Source organism: Castanea sativa, chromosome 6 (genome assembly GCF_040712315.1).
Source record: "Castanea sativa cultivar Marrone di Chiusa Pesio chromosome 6, ASM4071231v1".
Taxonomy (NCBI): domain Eukaryota; kingdom Viridiplantae; phylum Streptophyta; class Magnoliopsida; order Fagales; family Fagaceae; genus Castanea; species Castanea sativa.
Genome location: NC_134018.1, coordinates 59,311,022 through 59,326,986, shown reverse-complemented (window position 1 = coordinate 59,326,986; position 15,965 = coordinate 59,311,022). Strand labels below are relative to the sequence as shown.

The 15,965-nt window shown below is 31.8% G+C and overlaps 1 long non-coding RNA gene and 1 pseudogene across 1 annotated transcript; one reads left to right on the top strand and one right to left on the bottom strand.

Annotated features, from left to right (window-relative positions):
* Window positions 1-10,448: 10,448 nt before the first annotated feature.
* LOC142641667 (aluminum-activated malate transporter 10-like) lies at window positions 10,449-12,602 on the top strand (annotated as a pseudogene).
* Window positions 12,603-13,510: 908 nt separating this feature from the next.
* Window positions 13,511-14,538, bottom strand: LOC142641670 (uncharacterized). The gene is made up of 2 exons (XR_012845436.1): window positions 14,198-14,538; window positions 13,511-14,008 (listed from the first exon to the last, which is right to left on the bottom strand). It is a non-coding gene; the product is annotated as an uncharacterized LOC142641670 (long non-coding RNA).
* Between the last annotated feature and the right edge of the window lie 1,427 nt (window positions 14,539-15,965).

Below are 15,965 nucleotides of genomic sequence, written 5' to 3'. Positions count from 1 at the left end.
TTTTTACAATAATATGAGGCAAGTTGTAACTGCATTTTATCTGGACCCACAACTAACAATATTTTTTTTATCTACCTTTTAACAATCGGCCGCCTAGATTTTGTTGTGGAATTTTTTTGAAAGTATTGTGTCAGTTCCATAAATTTTGCTCATTCATTAAAAAAAAAAAATGAATATCATTTCTAGGATTCTGGCTTACTTTGTAGTTGACAACGAAATAAAGTTATTTTTCCTTGCATTTTTCTTCTTCATTAACAAAAAAATTATATCACTATTACAACTAACACATCTATACAAATTTGTATCTATATCTATACTTTTTTCCTCATTCTCTCTATCTTGATTTCTCCCTTCTATTTTTTCTTAGTTTTTCTTTTTATCTCCATTTATCTCCAATTCAAAGAGAGTGACTATGTCTATGTGTATGGTTAAGAAGTCATCCACTTCAAATGCAAAAACTTATGTCAATTACTTTTTTATTTTCTTAGTTTCATATTTACTCCTAGTCCTACTCCTAAGTGTGTTACCAGTCTTCTCCTTCTTTATCATATTTTTTTATGCAATTGATATTACATATAAATATAATAAGTTATTATTAATTTGACAAAAATGTATGATTAGTAATTTAATTATATTAGTTTATGCATTCAATAGTTGTTGTCTTATTTATTTTATAACAGTTTTAGACTATTGTATAATATAGTTGTATTGTATATTAAATTGTATTTAGAATTTTATTTTAGATTATTTTATATAATATGGAACTTTATATATAGAAAAAAAGATTAATCATTTAATTTTTTACTCACCCCTCATGACAAATGACAAATTCATAGCTCTACCATTGCTGACCCCCATAGAAAAAAATCCTGGAGTCACCACTGAGTTTATACTAAAGGTTGATCAATCAAGTGGAGTAATGGTTTGACCTGATCAAGATCAGGTCAAATTGGGTTGATGTCATAAATTTATTGGACTAAAACATATTGTTATTCCTATGATATGTATGTCTTCTTCTTTTTTGGATTAAGATCAGGTCAAATTGGGTTGATGTCATAAATTTATTGGACTAAAACATATTGTTATTCCTATGATATGTATGTCTTCTTCTTTTTTGGATTTTTGTTCAATTTCGAATGGGTTTTCGGATCCAAGTCCAATTTTGGTCTTAGCACCAAGATCTATAGAGCTATAGAAGACTGATAGAGTAACTTTTGGAAACGCCCTTGGGAGTACAGAAGCTATTGAGGCATTAATTTATCGGTTACTTTAGGTAGGTTTTCAAGAAGAAGAAGAAAGAAAGAAGTTTCAACATATTTTAAAGGGCCAAAATGGGCATTTGCCTCTTTTGCCAAAACTTTCCAACAAAATGCCCATTGTCTGAAATTATTTAGGGAAATGCCTCTGTTTTGAAACTCGATTTTCTAAAAATCGAGTTTCAATTTAAAACTCGATTTTTGGACAATCAAGTTATAGGGAACTGAAACTTAAAAAAAAAAAAAAAATTTGTGGAACTCAAGTTCCTTGAAATTTTTTTTTCTAGAACTCGAGTTCTTTAAATGGAACTCAAGTTCCAGATTTTTTTTTTCTATGTTCAATTTCACTATAACTCAATTGTCCAAAAATCGAGTTTTGCATTTGAAACTTGATTTTTTAAAAATCAAGTTTCAAAACAAGAGCATTTCTCTAAATAGTTTCAGACATGGGGCATTTTGCTAGAAAGTTTGTGGAAAATGGGTAAAACCCCATTTTGGCCTATTTTAAAGGGTTACAAAAGTGGAATAAATCCTGTATTAGTTAAAGAATATGCAATAGAGGATGATATCATTGGAAAGCTAGAGGGATTTTACATCATGACCTAATTTTGCCATTAGAAATTTTAAAAAATATTAATTAATTAGGGAAAAAAGGGCTATCAAAGTAGTGATTATATAACATTGTGACTAGCAAAAGTTTTGTCCGTGACTTTGAAGCAGAAACAGAGAAAATCGCTTGTAGGTGGAAACGCTTGAGCATTTTCATAAGGAGTTTTAAGAAAAATGTTATATTGACGTTAAAAAGTTCCTTTATTTTTGTCAATACACCACTTTACAATGTGCCTTACATCATACATTTAATTCTTTTACAACTTTATTTAAATATTTTTTCTTTATCTTTTATAGTATAGAAGAGAGTAGAGAGAGAAAGTTGAATTAAAAATACCCAAAAAACAAATACATCTACCGCACCATTCTATTGTTAGAACATCACTTTAGCAAAATATCAAATACACATTCTATGAAGGTGATTTTTTGTGTTTGATGTATTAAATGCTAAAAATTTAGCATTTAGTGTACTTGATGTGCTCTAAGTAAGCTTGCGAACCAATATGTGAGATTTTAACTCTCTTTTCAACACATTTTAATGACATGATCTAAGCACAATTCATCCTATTTATATTAAATCACTATCACATACCATTTTAAATCAGTTTAAGAGGCAATAGGGGACAATACCAATTTGAAAGCTAGAAGAGTTTTAATTTGTGACCTAATTTTGCTATGAAAATTTAATAATTAACTTAAAGTATTAAAAAAATGCGATCATGAGAATAGTGACATGATAATTAGTATATATGAAACTCATTTCTAGAAACTTGAATCCAGACTCTTAACCCCTCTCCCTTATCCTACAAGAACTTAATTATACTTATGGAGTGATCATCACGTCAAGGGTGCACGGTGGTGTACTAGATATCTTTGAAGCAACATCATATATTTTTTATATAGCAGTTGTTGCCTCAAGAACTTTTCCATTTTTATGCTAACATGTAGCATACATAGATTTACCAAAAATGTTTCTAAGAAAGTGATTGCAATATAGTGGGGTTTTTATTTTTTATTTTTTTTTATTTAAGTTCAATAGTTACAAGGGAGAAGAATTTGATTCCTGAGCGTTTCCACCGAAAAACAAGAATGTGCTAGTCTAGTTACAAGGATCTCAACTCTTTTATATTACTATTTCAAATTTATAGTTACCTAACTTATGTATGAAATTAAGTACTTTTTGATAGGTAACTTGATGACATGACACTATGGTAAAATGGTAAAGTATAATCTCAACTAGATCACGACATAGCGTCTTAGCCAAACAGTGACGTGGTACCTCAAAGGCACACTACAAAAAATGGACCTATAGTGGTGTTTGTGAAACACCACCATAGGTCCTAAAAGTGCCACTATAGAGCCATTTGGGCTATAGTGGTTTTTTCTATAGTGGCGGTTACAAACGTCACTATTGTACTGTGACTATAGACCTATAGTGGCGTTTTACAAAAATGCAACTATAGCTCCATATCCTATAGTAGCATTTTAAAAAACGTTGCTATAGACCCTTATATATATATATTTATATTAAGAAAATTGGTTATAATAGCGTTTTAAAACACCACTATATCCAAAAACCATTGACAAAAAAAAAAAAAAATTGATTACAAAAATTAAGTTTTGGCAATCAAAAGTTTTTTTTTAATTGAAAATTTAATTATATTAAGAAATTCAAAACAGAATTAAAACAAAATAATTAAATATAATAAAAACAAAATAAAAAAAAGGACCTATAGCAGTGTTTTATAGATCCTACTATAGGCCTTTGTAAGACCAAGACCTATAGTGGTGTTTATGAAACGCTGCTATAGGTCCTTTTAATTTTTTTGGGTTAGTTTCCTTTTTTAAAAGGACCTATAGTGGCGTTTTTAACATGCTACTATAGGCATTGGAAACGCTGCTATAGACCTAGTGTTTTAAAATGCTATACATATGCCTATAGTGGTGTTTTTTTGTGAATGCCACTAAAAAAAAGCTGCTATAGGCAGCTTCTTTTGTAGTGACAAGTTAATAGTGAGCAAAGGAGCTGATCAATGAACCTAGCCCAACCTCCTTGTTATCAATCTACCTCAAAGACTTACCCCTCAACCATATCCGACAAATCTTGGAATCTGACGCTGATCATGAAAATTATAGGGTCTAGTTTAAGAAGACACGCCATTTGATTTTCAATATTTAGCAAAGAATAAGAAGAAAATCAGTCCCAAGACAACCATAAAATAGGGAACATGGAAAAGATATAGAGATACGTTTAACTCATCAAAAAAAAAAAACCCTAGCTTCTATTCATCACAAACAATCCAAATTTTGACTAAGCTTCGAAAAATCCTCACTAACAATCTAAATGAATCTTTTGCTGTCTTTTTACTCCTTGCAAGTGTCTATGGATCAAGGTCAGCTTGTGCAATCGATTGCATCATCAGTTGGCGTTGTAGAAGGAGAAAACTCTTTTTCTAGCCATGCCTCCTAGGGTTTCTCTCAATTGGTCTACTTCCTCACTTATACATGTAACATAGAGTGAATTGGACTATATGCCCAGCCCACTAGGGGCTTTCATATATGTGGCCTAAGGTGAGATCAAAGGAAAAAATAAAAAGCCTAGCTCCAATGGGTCTTAGGCTATGGTTATCTCATAACTACCCCAAAATTACCATTAATGATATTTTACTCCACTATAAAATATAATTACACTCTAGGTTTTATTGAATTATACAAGACATCCCTTCACTACTTAATATTGCATTCAACCCTTCCATGAAATCATCTATGGTGAAATAAAAGTCATAATAATAATAATAATAATAATAATAATAAATCATAGGAATAATGTTATTTAATTAACACTATATCTTAAGTCCTCGAATCCCCAATTTAACCTCTTGATTATCCTTATATTTTTATGATTTTTTTTAGAAACAAACTAACTGCTAAACACAAACACACACACACACACACACATAATTACATTCTCTCACCAAGTTCAAATACATTATTTAACCCAAAGTACTACTATAAAAGGGCCTTATGGAATCAAATTTCATTGAAGATAAACTTTTAGTAACTCTTTACTAAAATAATCAGGCCTGTCTTTCTGAATAATCAATTTCCATTAAATCTATCTTAATGACATGTTTCATATCTCTTATCAAGATTATAGAATGATCACCCATAGTGGTCGAGTTTAATGTAATACGAATACATCAATATATCAATAAGAAGTCTTCATTTCCATGATCAAGAGAGATCATGATGGTTGATATATTATAGTCTTATCAGATAAAATAACCAATTTTATCACCGACTAAAAACTGAGATTTTTTATTTTATAATGAACTTGTGATTTAAATATTTTGTACGAGAATTTCATTTCTATACCTAAATCACATGCAACACATCTCATGAACCTTACATAATGTCCAATATTCATAATATTCTCATTAAATAAAACACTTTTGTTAATTAAATAATGATGATGTGACAAATCAGTGGCTTGGTGACTTGGACCCTCAAAGACAAGGTGAGACAAAGTAGAGGGGAGCCGACTAGCAAACCTAGCTTGACCTCTTCGACCGACAACGAACTACCCAGAAGACTTATCAGTAAAATCCAAAACAGTCTCTCATTTTTTTTCTTTTTGAATTTTAATCTTCACCAAAGAACAAAGAGCAAAACACATCTACAAACACGACAATCATAAACAAGTCAATTTCTAACATAGATTCCTCTATCGATCGTACGTGAATAGGAAATCTCCGTACGAATCTTTTAGTAGACTTTTATACTATTTATAGCTGATATTTTAAAGCCAAGATCAAACTTGTGCAATCAATTCAATTGTATTGTCACTTTTAAATATTACACAGGCCAAACTTAACTGTGAATCACCTTCACGCAGTAATGTGAAAATATATATTACTAATTTTCATATAAAACATGAGCCATGCACTAATTAATAGCACTATTTGCTACTTGGCATTCGACTAGTTCCACAATCCAAAATTGTGAGCCACGTTGCATTAAGTTCATACAACATATTATTTGATAATTGATAGATATTATTTACAAAGAGTGATATACATGTATGTTACGTGGATGCGTATGCATGGATTTGCGTAGCGACTCGAGAAGAAGATTATGTGTGAACGCTACACAGGGCAAAGTTAGGGAAACTCATTTTAGAGTTAGAGAGTGAATAAAAAATTAGGTCACTCTCACTCCTATTAAAAAAAAAAAAAAATAGGTCTCTTCTCTTGGTAACCAATCAAAGCAAACCAGAGCATAAATTGGGTGTGTTTCATACCACATGGTGTGGGGAAGTTGCTAAAAGGAAATTGGAGTCGTCCATCCTTGCATAATATTTATTTTTACTTATTAAAAAATGATATTTGTGTCCAGCTAAACTTGAAGAAATCCATATACATTTCTCTCTCTATTTTCAGTTTAAAATGTGTTTCACTTTACCCCAAAAAAAATCTCTCTCTCTCTCTCTCTCTCACTCTCTCTCTCTCAAGTTAATTTTTATAAGTGTCCTGTTAAAGAGTGGACTTAAAATATTTGTTAATGGATTATTTTTAGAAAATTTTAATATAATTTTTATGACAAATATAAAAAGTTATAAAAAAAAAGTCAGTTCCTACCACCATTGTACACTTTTAACGTGAAGGTTACTCCACAAGTATAAAGTTCTTGTGGGATGGGAACGCAAATGCTGAAGTTCAAGTCTTTAGGAAAGAGTTTAATACACATATACACTTAGATTAAGCTAGAGTAAAATTTTCACCTTGTATATATATAAAAAAAAAAAAAAAAACTAATTCCTTGTTTGTCTTTGTCTAAAAGCATTTATTGATAATAAGTAATCATATATTAAATAACTCATTTTCATATTTATTAAGATAAGGGTTCGGTTAATGAGTGCCTTTAAGGTATTTATCAATAGATCATTTTAGAAATGTTTTATTACCATCTTCATGGGAAATACAAAAAGTTATAAAAAAAACTAGTTACTTTTTCTTTCCATAAATAAATAACTTTATTTAATTTTAGGTAAAATGCAAAAACCACCCTAAAGCTTAGGCTAATATCATATACTTTCAAGACTTTTAAAAAATATCCAGTTTTCTCTCTAAGCAAAGACAACAATATCGTTTGAAAGTTTCATACTCCTCGGAGTCCTCTGCTTTCTTCAACCAACTTATCTTAACTACAGGTCTCACAATGACTGCATAATGGCAACTATATTTGCAAGGGAGTGTCTAGATAGCTAGTGGTAGATAAATAGCAACTAAAGATTGAGAATGAAGCAAGAGAAGTAAGATAATCTTCAAATTGTGTTAAGCGATGTTTGTGCTAATGCATTAAATTGGATGATTTTGAAAAGTTTTGGGAGTACTTGGAATTAGGCGAAAATGGGCAAATGCCCCATTTCCCAAACTAATTAGGGATCCCTCTTTTGAAACTTGATTTTCTCAAAATCGAGTTAAAAAAAAAAAATTTTCTAGAGCCCTATAGTGACGTTTTAAGGACCTATAGCGGCATTTTGTAACTTGAGCTCCATGAACTCGAGTTCCATGCAAGGTTTTTTTTTATTTATTTTTTTTTTAATTTTTTATAACTCGATTTTATGAAGCTTGAATTCCAAAACGCCGCTATAGGCTTCTTAAAACGTCGCTATAAACTCCTCAAAACGTCGTTATAGGGCTTAACTTGATTTTGAGAAAATCGAGTTTCAAAAGAGGAGCATTTTCCTAATTAGTTTGGAAAAGAGGCATAATGCTTTTTTTTTTTTTTCTCAAAAAGGGCATTTGCCCATTTTGGCCCTTGGAATTAACTCGAACTTCAGTGGTAGTTTTTGTATCTTACCATTTTATTTTTTAAATATATTATTCTTTATATACATGATTGATGCGGACAATTATTTTTATAAATTTGATTCCAAGAGAATCAGATCTTTGTTTGTGAATGTTGAGATTATTGAATGATTGCAATATTCTTGAATGAAACTATAATACCTATTAAACTTGTTTGTACAGAATAAGTAAAATTGATAAATCATATTAAAAACCAATAGAATTTGTCGTATTATTGATTGAAAAGAAAATGTTACCAAAACTTAAATACAAAATGTTAGTTAGCAATCTTGCATCTAAAAAGACAAGAAAAATAGATTTTAACCAATAATAAAAAATAAATTGATAACATGGAAACTTAAATGAATATTATTTAAATCAAATATAAATGCACAAAAATATCTAACTTAAAGTTATTACCTTAGGCGCCTTAAATTTTATTGGGCCAATCTTGAGTACATGCACTCATTATTAATCTCAAGGAACAAAAATATATGCATGGTTTGAAAATTTTCAAATATATGAATTGAGTTAATAGCATTGTAGATTAACTAGAACTTCATGGTATTTCCAATAGAAACATTTAGAGTTCAAATTTTCTAACCTCAACCATCAATGTATAAAAAAAAAAACTTAGGAATTGAATACTGTTATTCAGACAAATTTAGCTCGTTTAAAAAATCCCACCAATTTTTGTGTCTTACATATCATGTTTTCTCTAGCTCTAATTTCCATTTTATAAATTCATTTGGAACCTCACTAGCTAGAACAGACACTAGTACAACTTGTACAAGAATTGAATGAACACTTTTTTGTAAGAGCAAGATTTTTCATTGGCTACGCTAGATTTATCTAAAATAAGGATTTAAAGATAAAGCATAATAGTAACTTTTAAGATCATATCATAAATGAAAGCACTATAATGTTTTGAGTTTCTCAGGTACTTGATTGAGGCATAGCTAACTAGAGTTTTGCGCGTGCATGCATATTTGAATGCATTGGTTACCTTCTCTCTCTCTCTAGATTTAAGTGCTTGGATAGCAAACTTTTTTTTAAAGAAGAAAAAAAAATAATGTTAGAGATATTATAAAAAGGTCATGTTAACGAGTACACTTGTGCAATTGCTAACAATTTTAGGAAAGTTATATTAACTTTTATAAGAAATTGAAAAAACTGTTAAAATATTAATTGTTTTTTCTCTTTTCCCATAAAAACTTATGCCCTTAAGGCATTCGTTAACATTTCCCATGTTTATTAACAATTGCCTTAAGGGCACTTGTTTATTAACCATTTAGGTCATGTTAATAAGTGCCCTTAAGGCAATTGTTAATAAACATGAGAAATGTTAACGAATGCCTTAAGGGCATTAATTTATGAACTATTTTTAGAAATATTTTATGAAAAAAATGATAAAATAATTAATTTTGTTGATAGCTTTTTACATTTTCCATAAAAATTATATCAAAACTTTTCTAATATAGTTTATCAACAATTGTCCTAAAGGCATCCGTTAATGTGACCCTTATAAATTTTACTACATAGATCTTATAAATTGATGTGCACCAATTTAAAAAAAGAATTTAAATGCTCATTTAATATTTTGTTAAAATGACACTAATCAAATTCATTGCAATATTAGATTAATTGTAAGTTTTTTATAGTGAAATGGTTTGACTTACCTCCAGTACTTTTTTAATTGTACATGTCATTTTATTTTAAATATACAATGGCAAGTGGTAGCGGATTTTAATCTTCACCTTTTATTTAGTTAGTAAATGATGTGACAGTTTCTCATTAAAACAAAAGGAGATTTCAGTTAAAAAAAATAGTGGAAGTAAGCCAAATCCATAGTGAAATTTGTAGTAGCATTAGCATTAAAAAAAAAACAAAACAAAACAATGCATGGAAATGCTGATTTCTCAAAGCAAAACTAGCCATTCGCAGGCTAAGGTTACACTTACATGGTGTCTAGACTAGCCAGATCTGGTGGTGTAATGAATTAGCACTACTGATTTGAGACAGGCCTCGATCAGCTGTCAAGGGAGAATTAATCCTAGCTAGTTTTCCCTTTAATTAGCAATATTAGTTTTTCGATTTAGTATTCAGCAAAATTTACTTGCTATACATCCTTTTATAATTTTGTTTTACTTTCAACGTAAGAAACATTGCATCTTTAAATATTGTATCTCTTTTGTGTTTGTGTGTGTGTGTTTTTTTCCTCTAAACTAATAATAGGATATATCTGTTCAAATAAATAATCCACCTGTCTAAAAAGACAAAAGTACTAACACATTGTTGATTTGAATTCATAATTTAAAACCACAATGTCATGACCCTTGGCAAAAGTCTTTCTAATTTTTTAGTTCATATTCTCTCTTCTGTTCTCCTATAAAAGGTGGTGAAGTAATCGCAGATCCAGCCACTAATGTTGTATCAAACCCCTTTTCCTAATCAAAACCATTTTAAGTGTCTCTGCAAAGACTACCATATATATATATATATATATATATATATATATGCTTGACTTGTGAGTACGTAGACCACAACAGCCTAGCTAGCCAAGTAAGAAACACAGACCAAGAAAGCTTAGCTCTTCCATTGAAAGTCATTGAAAGTCCCCCTAGAAGCAAGTTCTCTTACAATTCTACACTCTTGCAAACCCCATCTGGCTTAGAGAACCGTAATATTGTCCCAACCCTCCTAGTTTCCATCATTTTTCTAAGTCTTGTCCAAAATGGCAAATGCAGAGCAAGTGTCAGAGAAACTGGAATGGAGGGTCAATGTACCTGATGGGACATCGAACGAGTTAGTCCCAGAATCTGATCAGCTAGTGAACAAGGCATGGTTGTGGTTAAAAGGTCTGCTTTGTGGACTAGTTTTGAAAATTTGGAGGTTCTTATACAAGGCTTGGAATTTAGGAGTTGCTGAACCTAAAAAGGTCATCCATGGTGTCAAAGTAGGATTGTCCCTTTTGCTTGTATCATTTTTTTACCATATGAGGCCTTTGTATGATGGTGTTGGAGGGAATGCTATGTGGGCAGTTATGACTGTTGTCGTTGTTTTTGAATCGACAGTGGGTTAGTACTTGGCACTCTTTTCTTCTTCTTTTTTGACAAATATGGTTTTGTTTATTATAATCACAACGTCTAATTCTATAAACAATAAACAACATTATGGCGCAGGTGCTACACTCTGTAAATGCATTAATAGAGCAACAGGGACTTTTCTCGCTGGATCTCTTGCTTTAGGTGTTCAGTGGATTGCAAACAAGTCAGGGGAAACTTTTGAACACATGATTATTGGAATTTCAGTTTTCCTTCTAGGTGTGTGTTTTCTTTGAAAATTTCTCTACTTATTATATATTTCTTCCCAAAATACTAACACATGTTACACATCAGTTGTCTTATTTGATAAGTTCTTTACTCGCTACTGCCCAAAATACTAACACATATATCACTTGTCTTATTTTCAGCTTCAGCAGCAACTTTCTCTCGATTTATTCCATCTGTGAAAACCCGATTCGACTATGGTGCCATGATCTTCATCCTCACCTTCAGCTTAGTTACAGTTTCCGGTTACCGAGTGGACAGATTGTTTGAGCTGGCGTACCAAAGATTGTTGACAGTTGCCATTGGGACATCTTTATGCATTTTTGTAACCATGGTCTTCTGTCCCATTTGGGCTGGCAGTGGGCTTCACGATTTGATTGTTTGTAACCTGGAAAAACTTGCTGACTCCCTGGACGGTATGCATGATCAAAGATCATAGATTGAACACTCAATATATATGAATTCTCCTTATTCAAGCATATCTAAATTATACATTAAAAAACTTTGTCAACTTGAAATTCAGGATGTGTAGGCGAATGCTTCAAAGATGATAAATCTAAGCCTGGAATGAGGAAGGTCCTAGTAAGAGAATGCAAGGCTACAAATGCGTGCTTAATTCTAAGGCAACTGAAGAAGTCATGGTAGGCTGCTAACTATCCTAGTGGGTCAATTTGCTAGAATTAAGATAACTATTGAGTACTCAGTTCGATAAATTTTCTAACTCAATTGTACAGGCCAATTTTGCAAGATGGGAACCTGCACATGGCAGATTCAACTTCCGACATCCATGGAAACAATACCTCAAGATTGGCGCATCAATGCGTAACTGTGCTTATTGCATTGAGGCTCTCAACAGTTGCATAAACTCAGAAATTCAGGTAAAACACTTTACTTTGGTTTTATGTATTTCATACCTTGGCAACTTAATTTTCTTGTAATATTAATTCCAATTTTTTTTGTTTGGCCACAGGCACCAGACTACCTAAAGAAACATCTCAGTGATGTATGCATGCTATTGAGCACCAATTCTTCGGAGGTCCTGAAAGAATTGGTCATTATAATGAAAACTCACACCAAATCATCCAAGATAGAATTATTAATTGGAAAGATGAATTTTGCTGCACAAAAACTTCAGGACTCCTTGAACTCTGTTCCTAATTCTTTCATTGGACCCACAGTGTCAACACTACAAGCTCGCAATGAGGCCAACAGAGAAACTATCCCAAAAACTGCCATACCATCTCTCATGGATGTTTTCCCAATGGCCAGTTTAGTATATTTGCTGATTGAGATTGCTGCAAGAATTGAAGGAATTGCGGATGCAGTTGACCAGTTAGCAGGCCTGGCAAAATTCAAGCTTGCAATGGATGAAAATTCCAAACAAAAGAAACCCACTAACAAGTCCACCTCAGATAACCAAGATCATGAAACCATGAAGACCTTACCAAAGGTCTGAGTCATCAAGATTTACTGGAATTCTAGAATTATTAAACTAAACGTATAATTTATTAAGTATAAATTTTTTTGGGTTAGAAAGTAGTTGATTCAGTTTTTATAAAGTTTTACTAAGAGTAGTTTGATAATTTCCAGATTTGCTGGAACATTCTGTAGTGGGCTTGTAGGGAGCTGCCGTAGGTATTGGAAACATTCATTCTCTGATGCATTCGTGTTTTTCCCTCCGCCCATAAATCTTATTATGTTTTGAGTCATGTTCATTCCAGTAGTAGTATTGGCAATAGCATATAAAAAAGCTTTTATGTATTCAACAAAAAATAGAAATAAAGAGACTGAATTCAATAAAATTCCAGCAGCTTATTTTAAAATTTGAGGGCTCTTTCCTAGTGTGTGATTGCCTATGGTTTATCTTTCTTTTTGTTTTTTTTTGTTTCTTATCCTATTCACTTTTTTGACACCAAACAACCATTAATTCATTCAAGATCTAAATCTTTTTATTATTATTACTTAACCCTACCTCAACCTGAAAATCAAACTCTATTCAAGAATTCTTCAAGATCTCATAAAAGATTGTAAAGAGCTTACATCAGAATTGGTATCAGAGCCCATTGAGGCTTCCTTCCTGCATTAATAATGATAAATACTTGCATAAAAATGTTTTGGTGAATAGGGCAATGGTAAACAAGTAAAAAAATATTCAAACAGGAAGGTCATTGTACAATTACAGAAATATCTAAAACTCCTGACTAACTTTCCTTTGCAATGATTTGCAACAAGAGGAAATTATAGTTTTAACTTGTTAATGACAAATTTTTCTTCTAAATATCTCCTGTGTAGTCTGTACAGAGTACAATGTAGAAATGAAATTACTTAAGAATATTGAAGACAGATGGATGGTCAAAAAAAAAACGATGGTGTTAAAGAATCAACTATATAAAGCATGCGCTGGACATAAATAATAATGTGTAACCCGTCTAGGACTTTTTTTTTTGTTAGTGTTACGCAAATATTGGAGGCCTTGAACCCTTTTATTTTTATTATAGGTAATAAGAGTAACATTATTGATAAAAGATAAAGAAAGAAGAAAACTAGGTGTTTCCAATGATGAACAAAGAAAAAACAACAAAAACAAAGAAACAGAGAAATCAAAAGACATTCTAAGAGAAAAGAGGAACTCTATGATAGAAGAACAATATGAGGGACCCCAACACCGAGACCAATCAAAATGAGTTTGTTGGCACAAATCTTTTAACTGAACCATCGATTTCTCAATATCCTCAAAGGAGCAACGATTCGATTCCATTCTGTCCAAACGATCCACATCAAATAGCCTGGAACCAAATTCCAAAAATCCAAGCCAGTGTCTCCAACAAAATAATAAACTCGCTACAGAGCCTAGCATGACTCATTGAATCCCCAAAACCTGAAACATATGCACCCGGGACCTCACCCTCCACATTGCTCTCACAAAGGGAGGAGGTGTCATGGACGTCACCCTCCACACACACGTCTGACTCAACAACAACAACAAGATCTTCATAAGCTTATAAAATTAACAGCTCAGCACACACATATTATGTATCAATTAAAAAACTAATAGTTCACAAGCAGGTTATGCAAATGATACGACAAAAACACCCTCCAGAAAATTGGATTTACAAATTTGAACATATTGCGTAATTCGTAGAAGTAAACTTACAGCACAACAGGAACAACGGTTGAGAACTTTCTGTTGCGTGTGAGCTGCTTTCCATTATCTATTGTTCCACCATGTCAGCCCATTGTAGATCTCCTGATCTTCAGCAAATGGAGTATCTTTTTTCCAATGGAAGAAGTGATAAGTGACCTGGAGGGTACAAGAACATAATAAATTCATGCAATACAGGGAAGTGAAGGAACTTAACCTGGCAGTGAAAGGCATAAACTCACAATGCAGAAGAAGAAACCAATAACTTAAGCCTTTCAGAGATTTACCTATATAAAGGCTCTTGGTTTGCCACTAGGCCTTGTCTCAAGTGCATTTAAAATAATAAAAATTCAATTCACATACCCTTTCAAAATTGAACCCATGACCTCAACCTCCACCATTTGAAGGGGCGATTGGGTAAAGCAAAAAAGTGGTTCTTTTTTGGGTTGGGGTGGGGACCAATCATCCTTACAACAACAATTCCATTGAACAATTGAAAAAAGAAGAAGACAATAAGCCGGTATAAAACAAAATATATATAAGTAGTTACACTTAGCTATTGTATAATAAAATCCAGTCGTTCATTTCACCAAATCCATCAGTCAAGCACTTATAACAGACAGAAACGTTTCAAAGACCTCAAAGTATACAGGTTTAACTTTGTCAAGTTATCTATATGTATTGGCCTATTCACACCTATTCAGTTACCTCACACGGCATTGCGAAGAACAAACAATAAAAAAATGGATAAAGTTTAACTACAAAATTAGTTATAACTTAAAGCCATAACCTTATTTAATAAAATTAATATCATTACGTATTCTGAAAATCTAGCCATTGACTTATATATTATTTACGTTTTTAATACACATGTCAAATTTTGTGTCAATCGGATATTATTTACTATATGACCTATAAGCTTATATTTTATGGGTAATTTTAAACTACCAAAACTTGTAATTTTAATAATTTATTGATGATATAGCTATTGATATTTGATTTTCTAAAATTTTTGTAAGCATGGAGGATATAAGAAGATGATGTAATCCAATGGTGGATTTGTCAAAATCCACTTCCAATAAAAAGATATTGAATAAGGTTGTAGTCTACAATTACAACCAATTTTGTAGCTAAACTTTGCTCTAAAATTTTTTTTAATAAAAGGGAAAGAAGAGAACAGGAAAGATGTTGGCTAAGACAAGGTATAAGATGCTCGGCTTATAGTGAAGCATAAATACAAGACTAGAGATTTCTTTGTTTTTGGAGGAGTGAATACAAGACTGGAAAGGTGAACATTAGAATCATTGTTGTTTCCTATCTTTAGATTACCAATTCAAAGAATTTACCAAAGCTAAATCATGAAAACAAAAGTTTCTTATTTGACACTCCCCACATTCTCATAATTGCATCTCTTTAATTGACACAAAATGCCGGCGAACTAAATTGCTTTATTTTGCTGCTGAAAAAACATCAGTCCAATTAAGATTTCCAATCCAAAACATTGTGCAATTTAGTATAAAAGAAAAACTAAACTCATGCGTCAAGTGACAATACCTCACAAAAATTTAAACATTTAACTGAGTTTAATAGAACTGCGTGGCTCAGTTAGGGACATTCACATTTCTCCAAAGGCAAAATGAGTGACACATAAGATTAAGCAGTTTAATGCATACCATCCCTTCCAACTGACTTATCAAAAAGCCCAGATACCTTTGAAAAGGCTGATCTCATTTTCTACCCATCCATAAATCCAAAATCCAACAAACACCCAATTCTCCAC